Source organism: Paramacrobiotus metropolitanus, unplaced genomic scaffold, assembly GCF_019649055.1.
Source record: "Paramacrobiotus metropolitanus isolate TYO unplaced genomic scaffold, Prichtersi_v1.0 Parri_scaffold0000075, whole genome shotgun sequence".
NCBI lineage: Eukaryota > Metazoa > Tardigrada > Eutardigrada > Parachela > Macrobiotidae > Paramacrobiotus > Paramacrobiotus metropolitanus.
Genome location: NW_026570295.1, coordinates 676,795 through 689,216, shown reverse-complemented (window position 1 = coordinate 689,216; position 12,422 = coordinate 676,795).

Sequence of the window (12,422 nt, the reverse complement as noted above, 5' to 3'; positions counted from 1 at the left end):
AATTGGCAAGCAACATGTCAGTATCATTTGGCTTCCTTTCTAAACGATTTACCCGCAATCCTGTTTACAAAAAGAACCAACTTGAAAGAAAAATCAGCTTGCCTTAGTCAGCAGAAGACGATTCTAAATTATTTTGCGAAACATCCAGATGTTTCGAAAATACTGTTGTAACTATTAGCTTGTTCGGGATATCAGGAAAGAAACTACTGCAGCCCCAAATAAAAATTTGTCAAAGCTGGAAAAATAATAATGTAAAACAAAACACGGGATTTTCACCCACCTTGTCAAGTTGTCATCCGTGTGTCAATTTGTCAAAAATCTGTCAAATTGGCAAGCAACTTGTCAGTATCATTTGGCTTCCTTTCTAAACGATTGACCCGCAATCCTGTTCACAAAAGAACCGAGTTGGAAGAAAAATCAGCTCGCCTCAGTCAGCAGAATACGATTCTGAACTATTTTGCGAAACATCCGGATGTTTCGAAAATACTGTTGTAACCATTAGCTTGTTCGGCATATCAGGAAAGAAAATACTGCAGCCCTAAAAAAAAACTTGTTAAAGCTGGAAAAATTGTCTTCTACAACAAAACACGAACTTTTTAACCACCTTGTCAATTTTTCATCCGTATGTCAATTTGTCAAAAATCTGTCAAATTGGCAAGCAACATGTCAGTATCATTTGGTTTCCTCTCGTAGCAATTTACCTGCAATCCTATTGACAAATTAACCAACTTGAAAGAAAAATCAGCTCGGCTCAGTCAGCAATAGACGATTCTGAATTATTTTGCGAAACATCCGGATGTTTCGAAAATACTGTTGTAACCATTAGCTTGTTCGGCATATCAGGAAAGAAACTACTGCAGCCCTAAATAAAAAACTTGTTAAAGCTGGAAAAATTGTCATCTACAACAAAACACGAACTTTTTAACCACCTTGTCAATTTTTCATCCGCATGTCAATTTGTCAAAAATCTGTCGAATTGGCAAGCAACCTGTCAGTATAATTTGGCTTCCTTTATAAACGATTGACCCGCAATCCTGTTCACAAAAGAACCGAGTTGGAAGAAAAATCAGCTCGCCTCAGTCAGCAGAAGACGATTCTGAACTATTTTGCGAAACATCCGGATGTTTCGAAAATACTGTTGTAACCATTAGCTTGTTCGGCATATCAGGAAAAAAACTACTGCAGCCCTAAATAAAAACTTGTCAAAGCTGGAAAAATAGTTATTTAAAACAAAACACGGGATTTTTACCCACCTTGTCAATTTTGTCATCCGTATGTCAATTTGTCAAAATCTGTCAAATTGGCAAGCAACTTGTCAGTATCATTTGGCTTCCTTTCTAAACGATTTACCCGCAATCCTGTTGACAAAAGAACCAACTTGAAAGAAAAAATCAGCTCGGCCTCAGTCAGCAATAGACGATTCTGAATTATTTTGCGAAACATCCGAATGTTTCGAAAATACTGTTGTAACCATTAGCTTGTTCGGCATACCAGGAAAGAAACTACTGCAGCCCTAAATAAAAACTTGTCAAAGCTGGAAAAATGGTCATTTACAACAAAACACGAACTTTTTACCCAACTTGTCGATTTGTCATCCGTATGTCAATTTGTCAAAAATCCGTCAAATCTGCAAGCAACTTGTCACTATCATTTGGCTTCCTTTCTAAACGATTGACCCGCAATCCTGTTCACAAAAGAACCGAGTTAGAAGAAAAATCAGCTCGCCTCAGTCAGCAGAAGACGATTCTGAACTATTTTGAGAAACATCCGGATGTTTCGAAAATACTGTTGTAACCATTAGCTTGTTCGGCATATCAGGAAAAGAACTACTGCAGCCCTGAATAAAAACTTGTCAAAGCTGGAAAAATAGTTATTTAAAACAAAACACGGAACTTTTACCCACCTTGTCAATTTGTCATCCGTATGTCAATTTGTCAAAAATCTGTCAAATTGGCAAGCAACTTGTCAGTATCATTTGGCTTCCTTTCTAAACGATTGACCCGCAATCCTGTTCACAAAAGAACCAACTTGAAAGAAAAATCAGCTCGCCTCAGTCAGCAGAAGACGATTCTGAATTATTTTGCGAAACATCCGGATGTTTCGAAAATACTGTTGTAACCATTAGCTTGTTCGGCATATCAGGAAAGAAAACTACTGCAGCCCTAAATAAAAACTTGTCAAAGCTGGAAAAATAGTTATTTACAAACAAAACACGAACTTTTACCCACCTTGTCAATTTGTCATCCGTATGTCAATTTGTCAAAAATCTGTCAAATTGGCAAGCAACTTGTCAGTATCATTTGGCTTCCTTTCTAAACGATTTACCCGCAATCCTGTTCACAAAAGAACCGAGTTGAAAGAAAAATCAGCTCGCCTCAGTCAGCAGAAGACGATTCTGAATTATTTTGCGAAACATCCGGATGTTTCGAAAATACTGTTGTAACCATTAGCTTGTTCGGCATATCAGGAAAGAAACTACTGCAGCCCTAAATAAAAAACTTGTCAAAGCTGGAAAAATAGTTATTTAAAACAAAACACGGGATTTTTACCCACCTTGTCAATTTGTCATCCGTATGTCAATTTGTCAAAAATCTGTCAAATTGGCAAGCAACTTGTCAGTATCATTTGGCTTCCTTTCTAAACGATTGACCCGCAATCCTGTTCACAAAAGAACCGAGTTGGGAAAAAATCAGCTCGCCTCAGTCAGCAGAAGACGATTCTGAACTATTTTGCGAAACATCCGGATGTTTCGAAAATACTGTTGTAACCATTAGCTTGTTCGGCATATCAGGAAAAAAACTACTGCAGCCCTGAATAAAAAACTTGTCAAAGCTGGAAAAATAGTTATTTAAAACAATACACGGGATTTTTACCCACCTTGTCAATTTGTCATCCGTATGTCAATTTGTCAAAAATCTGTCAAATTGGCAAGCAACTTGTCAGTATCATTTGGCTTCCTTTCTAAACGATTTACCCGCAATCCTGTTCACAAAAGAACCAACTTGAAAGAAAAATCAGCTCGCCTCAGTCAGCAGAAGACGATTCTGAATTATTTTGCGAAACATCCGGATGTTTCGAAAATACTGTTGTAACTATTAGCTTGTTCGGCATATCAGGAAAGAAACTACTGCAGCCCCAAATAAAAACTTGTCAAAGCTGGAAAAATAGTTATTTAAAACAAAACACGGGATTTTTACCCACCTTGTCAATTTGTCATCCGTGTGTCAATTTGTCAAAAATCTGTCAAATTGGCAAGCAACTTGTCAGTATCATTTGGCTTCCTTTCTAAACGATTGACCCGCAATCCTGTTCACAAAAGAACCGAGTTGGAAGAAAAATCAGCTCGCCTCAGTCAGCAGAAGACGATTCTGAACTATTTTGCGAAACATCCGGATGTTTCGAAAATACTGTTGTAACCATTAGCTTGTTCGGCATATCAGGAAAGAAAAACTACTGCAGCCCTAAATAAAAACTTGTCAAAGCTGGAAAAATAGTTATTTACAACAAAACACGAACTTTTTACCCACCTTGTCAATTTGTCATCCGTATGTCAATTTGTCAAAAATCTGTCAAATTGGCAAGCAACTTGTCAGTATCATTTGGCTTCCTTTCTAAACGATTTACCCGCAATCCTGTTCACAAAAGAACCAACTTGAAAGAAAAATCAGCTCGCCTCAGTCAGCAGAAGACGATTCTGAATTATTTTGCGAAACATCCGGATGTTTCGAAAATACTGTTGTAACCATTAGCTTGTTCGGCATATCAGGAAAGAAACTACTGCAGCCCTAAATAAAAAACTTGTCAAAGCTGGAAAAATAGTTATTTACAACAAAACACGAACTTTTTACCCACCTTGTCAATTTGTCATCCGTATGTCAATTTGTCAAAAATCTGTCAAATTGGCAAGCAACTTGTCAGTATCATTTGGCTTCCTTTCTAAACGATTGACCCGCAATCCTGTTCACAAAAGAACCGAGTTGGAAAAAAAATCAGCTCGCGTCAGTCAGCAGAAGACGATTCTGAATTATTTTGCGAAACATCCGGATGTTTCGAAAATACTGTTGTAACCATTAGCTTGTTCGGCATATCAGGAAAAAACTACTGCAGCCCTAAATAAAAACTTGTCAAAGCTGGAAAAATAGTTATTTAAAACAATACAAGGGATTTTTACCCACCTTGTCAATTTGTCATCCGTATGTCAATTTGTCAAAAGTCTGTCAAATTGGCAAGCAACTTGTCAGTATCATTTGGCTTCCTTTCTAAACGATTTACCCGCAATCCTATTGACAAATTAACCAACTTGAAAGAAAAATCAGCTTGGCTCAGTCAGCAAAAGACGATTCTGAATTTATTTTGCGAAACATCCGAATGTTTCGAAAATACTGTTGTAACCATTAGCTTGTTCGGCATACCAGGAAAGAAACTACTGCAGCCCTAAATAAAAACTTGTCAAAGCTGGAAAAATGGTCATTTACAACAAAACACGAACTTTTTACCCAACTTGTCGATTTGTCATCCGTATGTCAATTTGTCAAAAATCTGTCAAATCTGCAAGCAACTTGTCACTATCATTTGGCTTCCTTTCTAAACGATTGACCCGCAATCCTGTTCACAAAAGAACCGAGTTGGAAGAAAAAATCAGCTCGCCTCAGTCAGCAGAAGACGATTCTGAACTATTTTGCGAAACATCCGGATGTTTCGAAAATACTGTTGTAACCATTAGCTTGTTCGGCATATCAGGAAAGAAACTACTGCAGCCCTAAATAAAAACTTGTCAAAGCTGGAAAAATAGTTATTTAAAACAAAACACGGGATTTTTACCCACCTTGTCAATTTGTCATCCGTGTGTCAATTTGTCAAAAATCTGTCAAATTGGCAAGCAACTTGTCAGTATCATTTGGCTTCCTTTCTAAACGATTGACCCGCAATCCTGTTCACAAAAGAACCAACTTGAAAGAAAAATCAGCTCGCCTCAGTCAGCAGAAGACGATTCTGAATTATTTTGCGAAACATCCGGATGTTTCGAAAATACTGTTGTAACCATTAGCTTGTTCGGCATATCAGGAAAGAAACTACTGCAGCCCTAAATAAAAACTTGTCAAAGCTGGAAAAATAGTTATTTAAAAACAAAACACGGGATTTTTACCCACCTTGTCAATTTGTCATCCGTGTGTCAATTTGTCAAAAATCTGTCAAATTGGCAAGCAACTTGTCAGTATCATTTGGCTTCCTTTCTAAACGATTGACCCGCAATCCTGTTCACAAAAGAACCGAGTTGGAAGAAAAAATCAGCTCGCCTCAGTCAGCAGAAGACGATTCTGAATTATTTTGCGAAACATCCGGATGTTTCGAAAATACTGTTGTAACCATTAGCTTGTTCGGCATATCAGGAAAGAAACTACTGCAGCCCTAAATAAAAACTTGTCAAAGCTGGAAAAATAGTTATTTACAAACAAAACACGAACTTTTACCCACCTTGTCAATTTGTCATCCGTATGTCAATTTGTCAAAAATCTGTCAAATTGGCAAGCAACTTGTCAGTATCATTTGGCTTCCTTTCTAAACGATTGACCCGCAATCCTGTTCACAAAAAAACCGAGTTGGAAGAAAAATCAGCTCGCCTCAGTCAGCAGAAGACGATTCTGAATTATTTTGCGAAACATCCGGATGTTTCGAAAATACTGTTGTAACCATTAGCTTGTTCGGCATATCAGGAAAAAAACTACTGCAGCCCTGAATAAAAAACTTGTCAAAGCTGGAAAAATAGTTATTTAAAACAAAACACGGGATTTTTACCCACCTTGTCAATTTTGTCATCCGTATGTCAATTTGTCAAAAATCTGTCAAATTGGCAAGCAACTTGTCAGTATCATTTGGCTTCCTTTCTAAACGATTGACCCGCAATCCTGTTCACAAAAGAACCGAGTTGGAAGAAAAATCAGCTCGCCTCAGTCAGCAGAAGACGATTCTGAACTATTTTGAGAAACATCCGGATGTTTCGAAAATACTGTTGTAACCATTAGCTTGTTCGGCATATCAGGAAAAGAACTACTGCAGCCCTGAATAAAAACTTGTCAAAGCTGGAAAAATAGTTATTTAAAACAAAACACGGGATTTTTACCCACCTTGTCAAGTTGTCATCCGTGTGTCAATTTGTCAAAAATCTGTCAAATTGGCAAGCAACTTGTCAGTATCATTTGGCTTCCTTTCTAAACGATTTACCCGCAATCCTGTTCACAAAAAGAACCAACTTGAAAGAAAAATCAGCTTGCCTCAGTCAGCAGAAGACGATTCTAAATTATTTTGCGAAACATCCAGATGTTTCGAAAATACTGTTGTAACTATTAGCTTGTTCGGCAGATCAGGAGAGAAACTACTGCAGCCCTAAATAAAAACTTGTCAAAGCTGGAAAAATAGTTATTTAAAACAATACAAGGGATTTTTACCCACCTTGTCAATTCGTCATCCGTATGTCAATTTGTCAAAAATCTGTCAAATTGGCAAGCAACTTGTCAGTATCATTTGGCTTCCTTTCTAAACGATTGACCCGCAATCCTGTTCACAAAAGAACCGAGTTGGAAGAAAAATCAGCTCGCCTCAGTCAGCAGAAGACGATTCTGAATTATTTTGCAAAACATCCTGATGTTTCGAAAATACTGTTGTAACTATTAGCTTGTTCGGCATATCAGGAAAGAAACTACACCAGCCCCAAGTAAAAACTTGTCAAAGCTGGAAGAATAGTCATTTACAACAAAACACGAACTTTTTACCCACCTTGTCAATTTGTCATCCGTATGTCAATTTGTCAAAAATCTGTCAAATTGGCAAGCAACTTGTCAGTATCATTTGGCTTCCTTTCTAAACGATTGACCCGCAATCCTGTTCACAAAAAAACCGAGTTGGAAGAAAAATCAACTCGCCTCAATCAGCAGAAGACGATTCTGAATTTATTTTGCGAAACATCCGGATGTTTCGAAAATACTGTTGTAACCATTAGCTTGTTCGGCATATCAGGAAAAAAACTACTGCAGCCCTGAATAAAAACTTGTCAAAGCTGGAAAAATAGTTATTTAAAACAATACACGGGATTTTTACCCACCTTGTCAATTTGTCATCCGTATGTCAATTTGTCAAAAATCTGTCAAATTGGCAAGCAACTTGTCAGTATCATTTGGTTTCCTTTCTAAACGATTTACCCGCAATCCTATTGACAAATTAACCAACTTGAAAGAAAAATCAGCTCGGCTCAGTCAGCAAAAGACGATTCTGAATTTATTTTGCGAAACATCCGAATGTTTCGAAAATACTGTTGTAACCATTAGCTTGTTCGGCAGATCAGGAGAGAAACTACTGCAGCCCTAAATAAAAACTTGTCAAAGCTGGAAAAATAGTTATTTTAAACAAAACACGGGATTTTTACCCACCTTGTCAAGTTGTCATCCGTGTGTCAATTTGTCAAAAATCTGTCAGATTGGCAAGCAACTTGTCAGTATCATTTGGCTTCCTTTCTAAACGATTGACCCGCAATCCTGTTCACAAAAGAACCGAGTTAGAAGAAAAATCAGCTCGCCTCAGTCAGCAGAAGACGATTCTGAATTTATTTTGCGAAACATCCGGATGTTTCGAAAATACTGTTGTAACTATTAGCTTGTTCGGCATATCAGGAAAGAAACTACACCAGCCCCAAGTAAAAACTTGTCAAAGCTGGAAGAATAGTCATTTACAACAAAACACGAACTTTTTACCCACCTTGTCAATTTGTCATCCGTATGTCAATTTGTCAAAAATCTGTCAAATTGGCAAGCAACTTGTCAGTATCATTTGGCTTCCTTTCTAAACGATTGACCCGCAATCCTGTTCACAAAAAAACCGAGTTGGAAGAAAAATCAGCTCGCCTCAGTCAGCAGAAGACGATTCTGAATTATTTTGCGAAACATCCGGATGTTTCGAAAATACTGTTGTAACCATTAGCTTGTTCGGCATATCAGGAAAAAAACTACTGCAGCCCTAAATAAAAACTTGTCAAAGCTGGAAAAATAGTTATTTAAAACAATACACGGGATTTTTACCCACCTTGTCAATTTGTCATCCGTATGTCAATTTGTCAAAAATCTGTCAAATTGGCAAGCAACTTGTCAGTATCATTTGGTTTCCTCTCGTAGCAATTTACCCGCAATCCTATTGACAAATTAACCAACTTGAAAGAAAAATCAGCTCGGCTCAGTCAGCAAAAGACGATTCTGAATTTATTTTGCGAAACATCCGAATGTTTCGAAAATACTGTTGTAACCATTAGCTTGTTCGGCATATCAGGAGAGAAACTACTGCAGCCCTAAATAAAAACTTGTCAAAGCTGGAAAAATAGTTATTTTAAACAAAACACGGGATTTTTACCCACCTTGTCAAGTTGTCATCCGTGTGTCAATTTGTCAAAAATCTGTCAGATTGGCAAGCAACTTGTCAGTATCATTTGGCTTCCTTTCTAAACGATTGACCCGCAATCCTGTTCACAAAAGAACCGAGTTGGAAAAAAATCAGCTCGCCTCAGTCAGCAGAAGACGATTCTGAACTATTTTGCGAAACATCCGGATGTTTCGAAAATACTGTTGTAACCATTAGCTTGTTCGGCATATCAGGAAAAAACTACTGCAGCCCTGAATAAAAACTTGTCAAAGCTGGAAAAATAGTTATTTAAAACAAAACACGGGATTTTTACCCACCTTGTCAATTTGTCATCCGTATGTCAATTTGTCAAAAATCTGTCAAATTGGCAAGCAACTTGTCAGTATCATTTGGCTTCCTTTCTAAACGATTTGACCCGCAATCCTGTTTACAAAAGAACCAACTTGAAAGAAAAAATCAGCTCTGCCTCAGTCAGCAGAAGACGATTCTGAATTTATTTTGCGAAACATCCGGATGTTTCGAAAATACTGTTGTAACTATTAGCTTGTTCGGGATATCAGGAAAGAAACTACTGCAGCCCCAAATAAAAACTTGTCAAAGCTGGAAAAATAGTTATTTAAAACAAAACACGGGATTTTCACCCACCTTGTCAAGTTGTCATCCGTGTGTCAATTTGTCAAAAATCTGTCAAATTGGCAAGCAACTTGTCAGTATCATTTGGCTTCCTTTCTAAACGATTGACCCGCAATCCTGTTCACAAAAGAACCGAGTTGGAAGAAAAATCAGCTCGCCTCAGTCAGCAGAAGACGATTCTGAACTATTTTGCGAAACATCCGGATGTTTCGAAAATACTGTTGTAACCATTAGCTTGTTCGGCATATCAGGAAAGAAAATACTGCAGCCCTAAAAAAAAACTTGTTAAAGCTGGAAAAATTGTCTTCTACAACAAAGCACGAACTTTTTAACCACCTTGTCAATTTTTCATCCGTATGTCAATTTGTCAAAAATCTGTCAAATTGGCAAGCAACATGTCAGTATCATTTGGCTTCCTTTCTGAACGATTGACCCGCAATCCTGTTCACAAAAGAACCGAGTTGGAAAAAAAATCAGCTCGCCTCAGTCAGCAGAAGACGATTCTGAACTATTTTGAGAAACATCCGGATGTTTCGAAAATACTGTTGTAACCATTAGCTTGTTCGGCATATCAGGAAAAGAACTACTGCAGCCCTGAATAAAAACTTGTCAAAGCTGGAAAAATAGTTATTTAAAACAAAACACGGGATTTTTACCCACCTTGTCAAGTTGTCATCCGTGTGTCAATTTGTCAAAAATCTGTCAAATTGGCAAGCAACTTGTCAGTATCATTTGGCTTCCTTTCTAAACGATTTACCCGCAATCCTGTTTACAAAAAGAACCAACTTGAAAGAAAAATCAGCTTGCCTCAGTCAGCAAAAGACGATTCTGAACTATTTTGCGAAACATCCGGATGTTTCGGAAATACTGTTGTAACCATTAGCTTATTCGGCTGATCAGGAGAGAAACTACTGCAGCCCTAAATAAAAACTTGTCAAAGCTGGAAAAATAGTTATTTAAAACAAAACACGGGATTTTTACCCACCTTGTCAAGTTGTCATCCGTGTGTCAATTTGTCAAAAATCTGTCAAATTGGCAAGCAACCTGTCAGTATCATTTGGCTTCCTTTCTAAACGATTGACCCGCAATCCTGTTCACAAAAGAACCGAGTTGGAAAAAAAATCAGCTCGCCTCAGTCAGCAGAAGACGATTCTGAACTATTTTGCGAAACATCCGGATGTTTCGAAAATACTGTTGTAACCATTAGCTTGTTCGGCATATCAGGAAAAAAACTACTGCAGCCCTGAATAAAAACTTGTCAAAGCTGGAAAAATAGTTATTTAAAACAATACACGGGATTTTTACCCACCTTGTCAATTTGTCATCCGTATGTCAATTTGTCAAAAATCTGTCAAATTGGCAAGCAACTTGTCAGCATCATTTGGCTTCCTTTCTAAACGATTTACCCGCAATCCTGTTTACAAAAAGAACCAACTTGAAAGAAAAATCAGCTTGCCTCAGTCAGCAGAAGACGATTCTAAATTATTTTGCGAAACATCCAGATGTTTCGAAAATACTGTTGTAACTATTAGCTTGTTCGGCAGATCAGGAGAGAAACTACTGCAGCCCTAAATAAAAACTTGTCAAAGCTGGAAAAATAGTTATTTAAAACAAAACACGGGATTTTTACCCACCTTGTCAAGTTGTCATCCGTGTGTCAATTTGTCAAAAATCTGTCAAATTGGCAAGCAACCTGTCAGTATCATTTGGCTTCCTTTCTAAACGATTGACCCGCAATCCTGTTCACAAAAGAACCGAGTTGGAAAAAAAATCAGCTCGCCTCAGTCAGCAGAAGACGATTCTGAACTATTTTGCGAAACATCCGGATGTTTCGAAAATACTGTTGTAACCATTAGCTTGTTCGGCATATCAGGAAAAAACTACTGCAGCCCTGAATAAAAACTTGTCAAAGCTGGAAAAATAGTTATTTAAAACAATACACGGGATTTTTACCCACCTTGTCAATTTGTCATCCGTATGTCAATTTGTCAAAAATCTGTCAAATTGGCAAGCAACTTGTCAGCATCATTTGGCTTCCTTTCTAAACGATTTACCCGCAATCCTGTTTACAAAAAGAACCAACTTGAAAGAAAAATCAGCTTGCCTCAGTCAGCAGAAGACGATTCTAAATTATTTTGCGAAACATCCGGATGTTTCGAAAATACTGTTGTAACCATTAGCTTGTTCGGCATATCAGGAAAGAAACTACTGCAGCCCTAAATAAAAACTTGTCAAAGCTGGAAAAATAGTTATTTAAAACAAAACACGGGATTTTCACCCACCTTGTCAAGTTGTCATCCGTGTGTCAATTTGTCAAAAATCTGTCAAATTGGCAAGCAACTTGTCAGTATCATTTGGCTTCCTTTCTAAACGATTGACCCGCAATCCTGTTCACAAAAGAACCGAGTTGGAAGAAAAATCAGCTCGCCTCAGTCAGCAGAAGACGATTCTGAACTATTTTGCGAAACATCCGGATGTTTCGAAAATACTGTTGTAACCATTAGCTTGTTCGGCATATCAGGAAAGAAAATACTGCAGCCCTAAAAAAAAACTTGTCAAAGCTGGAAAAATAGTTATTCTACAACAAAACACGAACTTTTTAACCACCTTGTCAATTTTTCATCCGTATGTCAATTTGTCAAAAATCTGTCAAATTGGCAAGCAACATGTCAGTATCATTTGGCTTCCTTTCTAAACGATTTACCCGCAATCCTGTTTACAAAAAGAACCAACTTGAAAGAAAAAATCAGCTCGCCTCAGTCAGCAGAAGACGATTCTAATTATTTTGCGAAACATCCGGATGTTTCGAAAATACTGTTGTAACTATTAGCTTGTTCGGCATATCAGGAAAGAAACTACTGCAGCCCCAAATAAAAACTTGTCAAAGCTGGAAAAATAGTTATTTAAAACAAAACACGGGATTTTCACCCACCTTGTCAAGTTGTCATCCGTGTGTCAATTTGTCAAAAATCTGTCAAATTGGCAAGCAACTTGTCAGTATCATTTGGCTTCCTTTCTAAACGATTTACCCGCAATCCTGTTTACAAAAGAACCAACTTGAAAGAAAAATCAGCTCGCCTCAGTCAGCAGAAGACGATTCTGAATTATTTTGCGAAACATCCGGATGTTTCGAAAATACTGTTGTAACCATTAGCTTGTTCGGCAGATCAGGAGAGAAACTACTGCAGCCCTAAATAAAAACTTGTCAAAGCTGGAAAAATAGTTATTTTAAACAAAACACGGGATTTTTACCCACCTTGTCAAGTTGTCATCCGTGTGTCAATTTGTCAAAAATCTGTCAGATTGGCAAGCAACTTGTCAGTATCATTTGGCTTCCTTTCTAAACGATTGACCCGCAATCCTGTTCACAAAAGAACCGAGTTGGA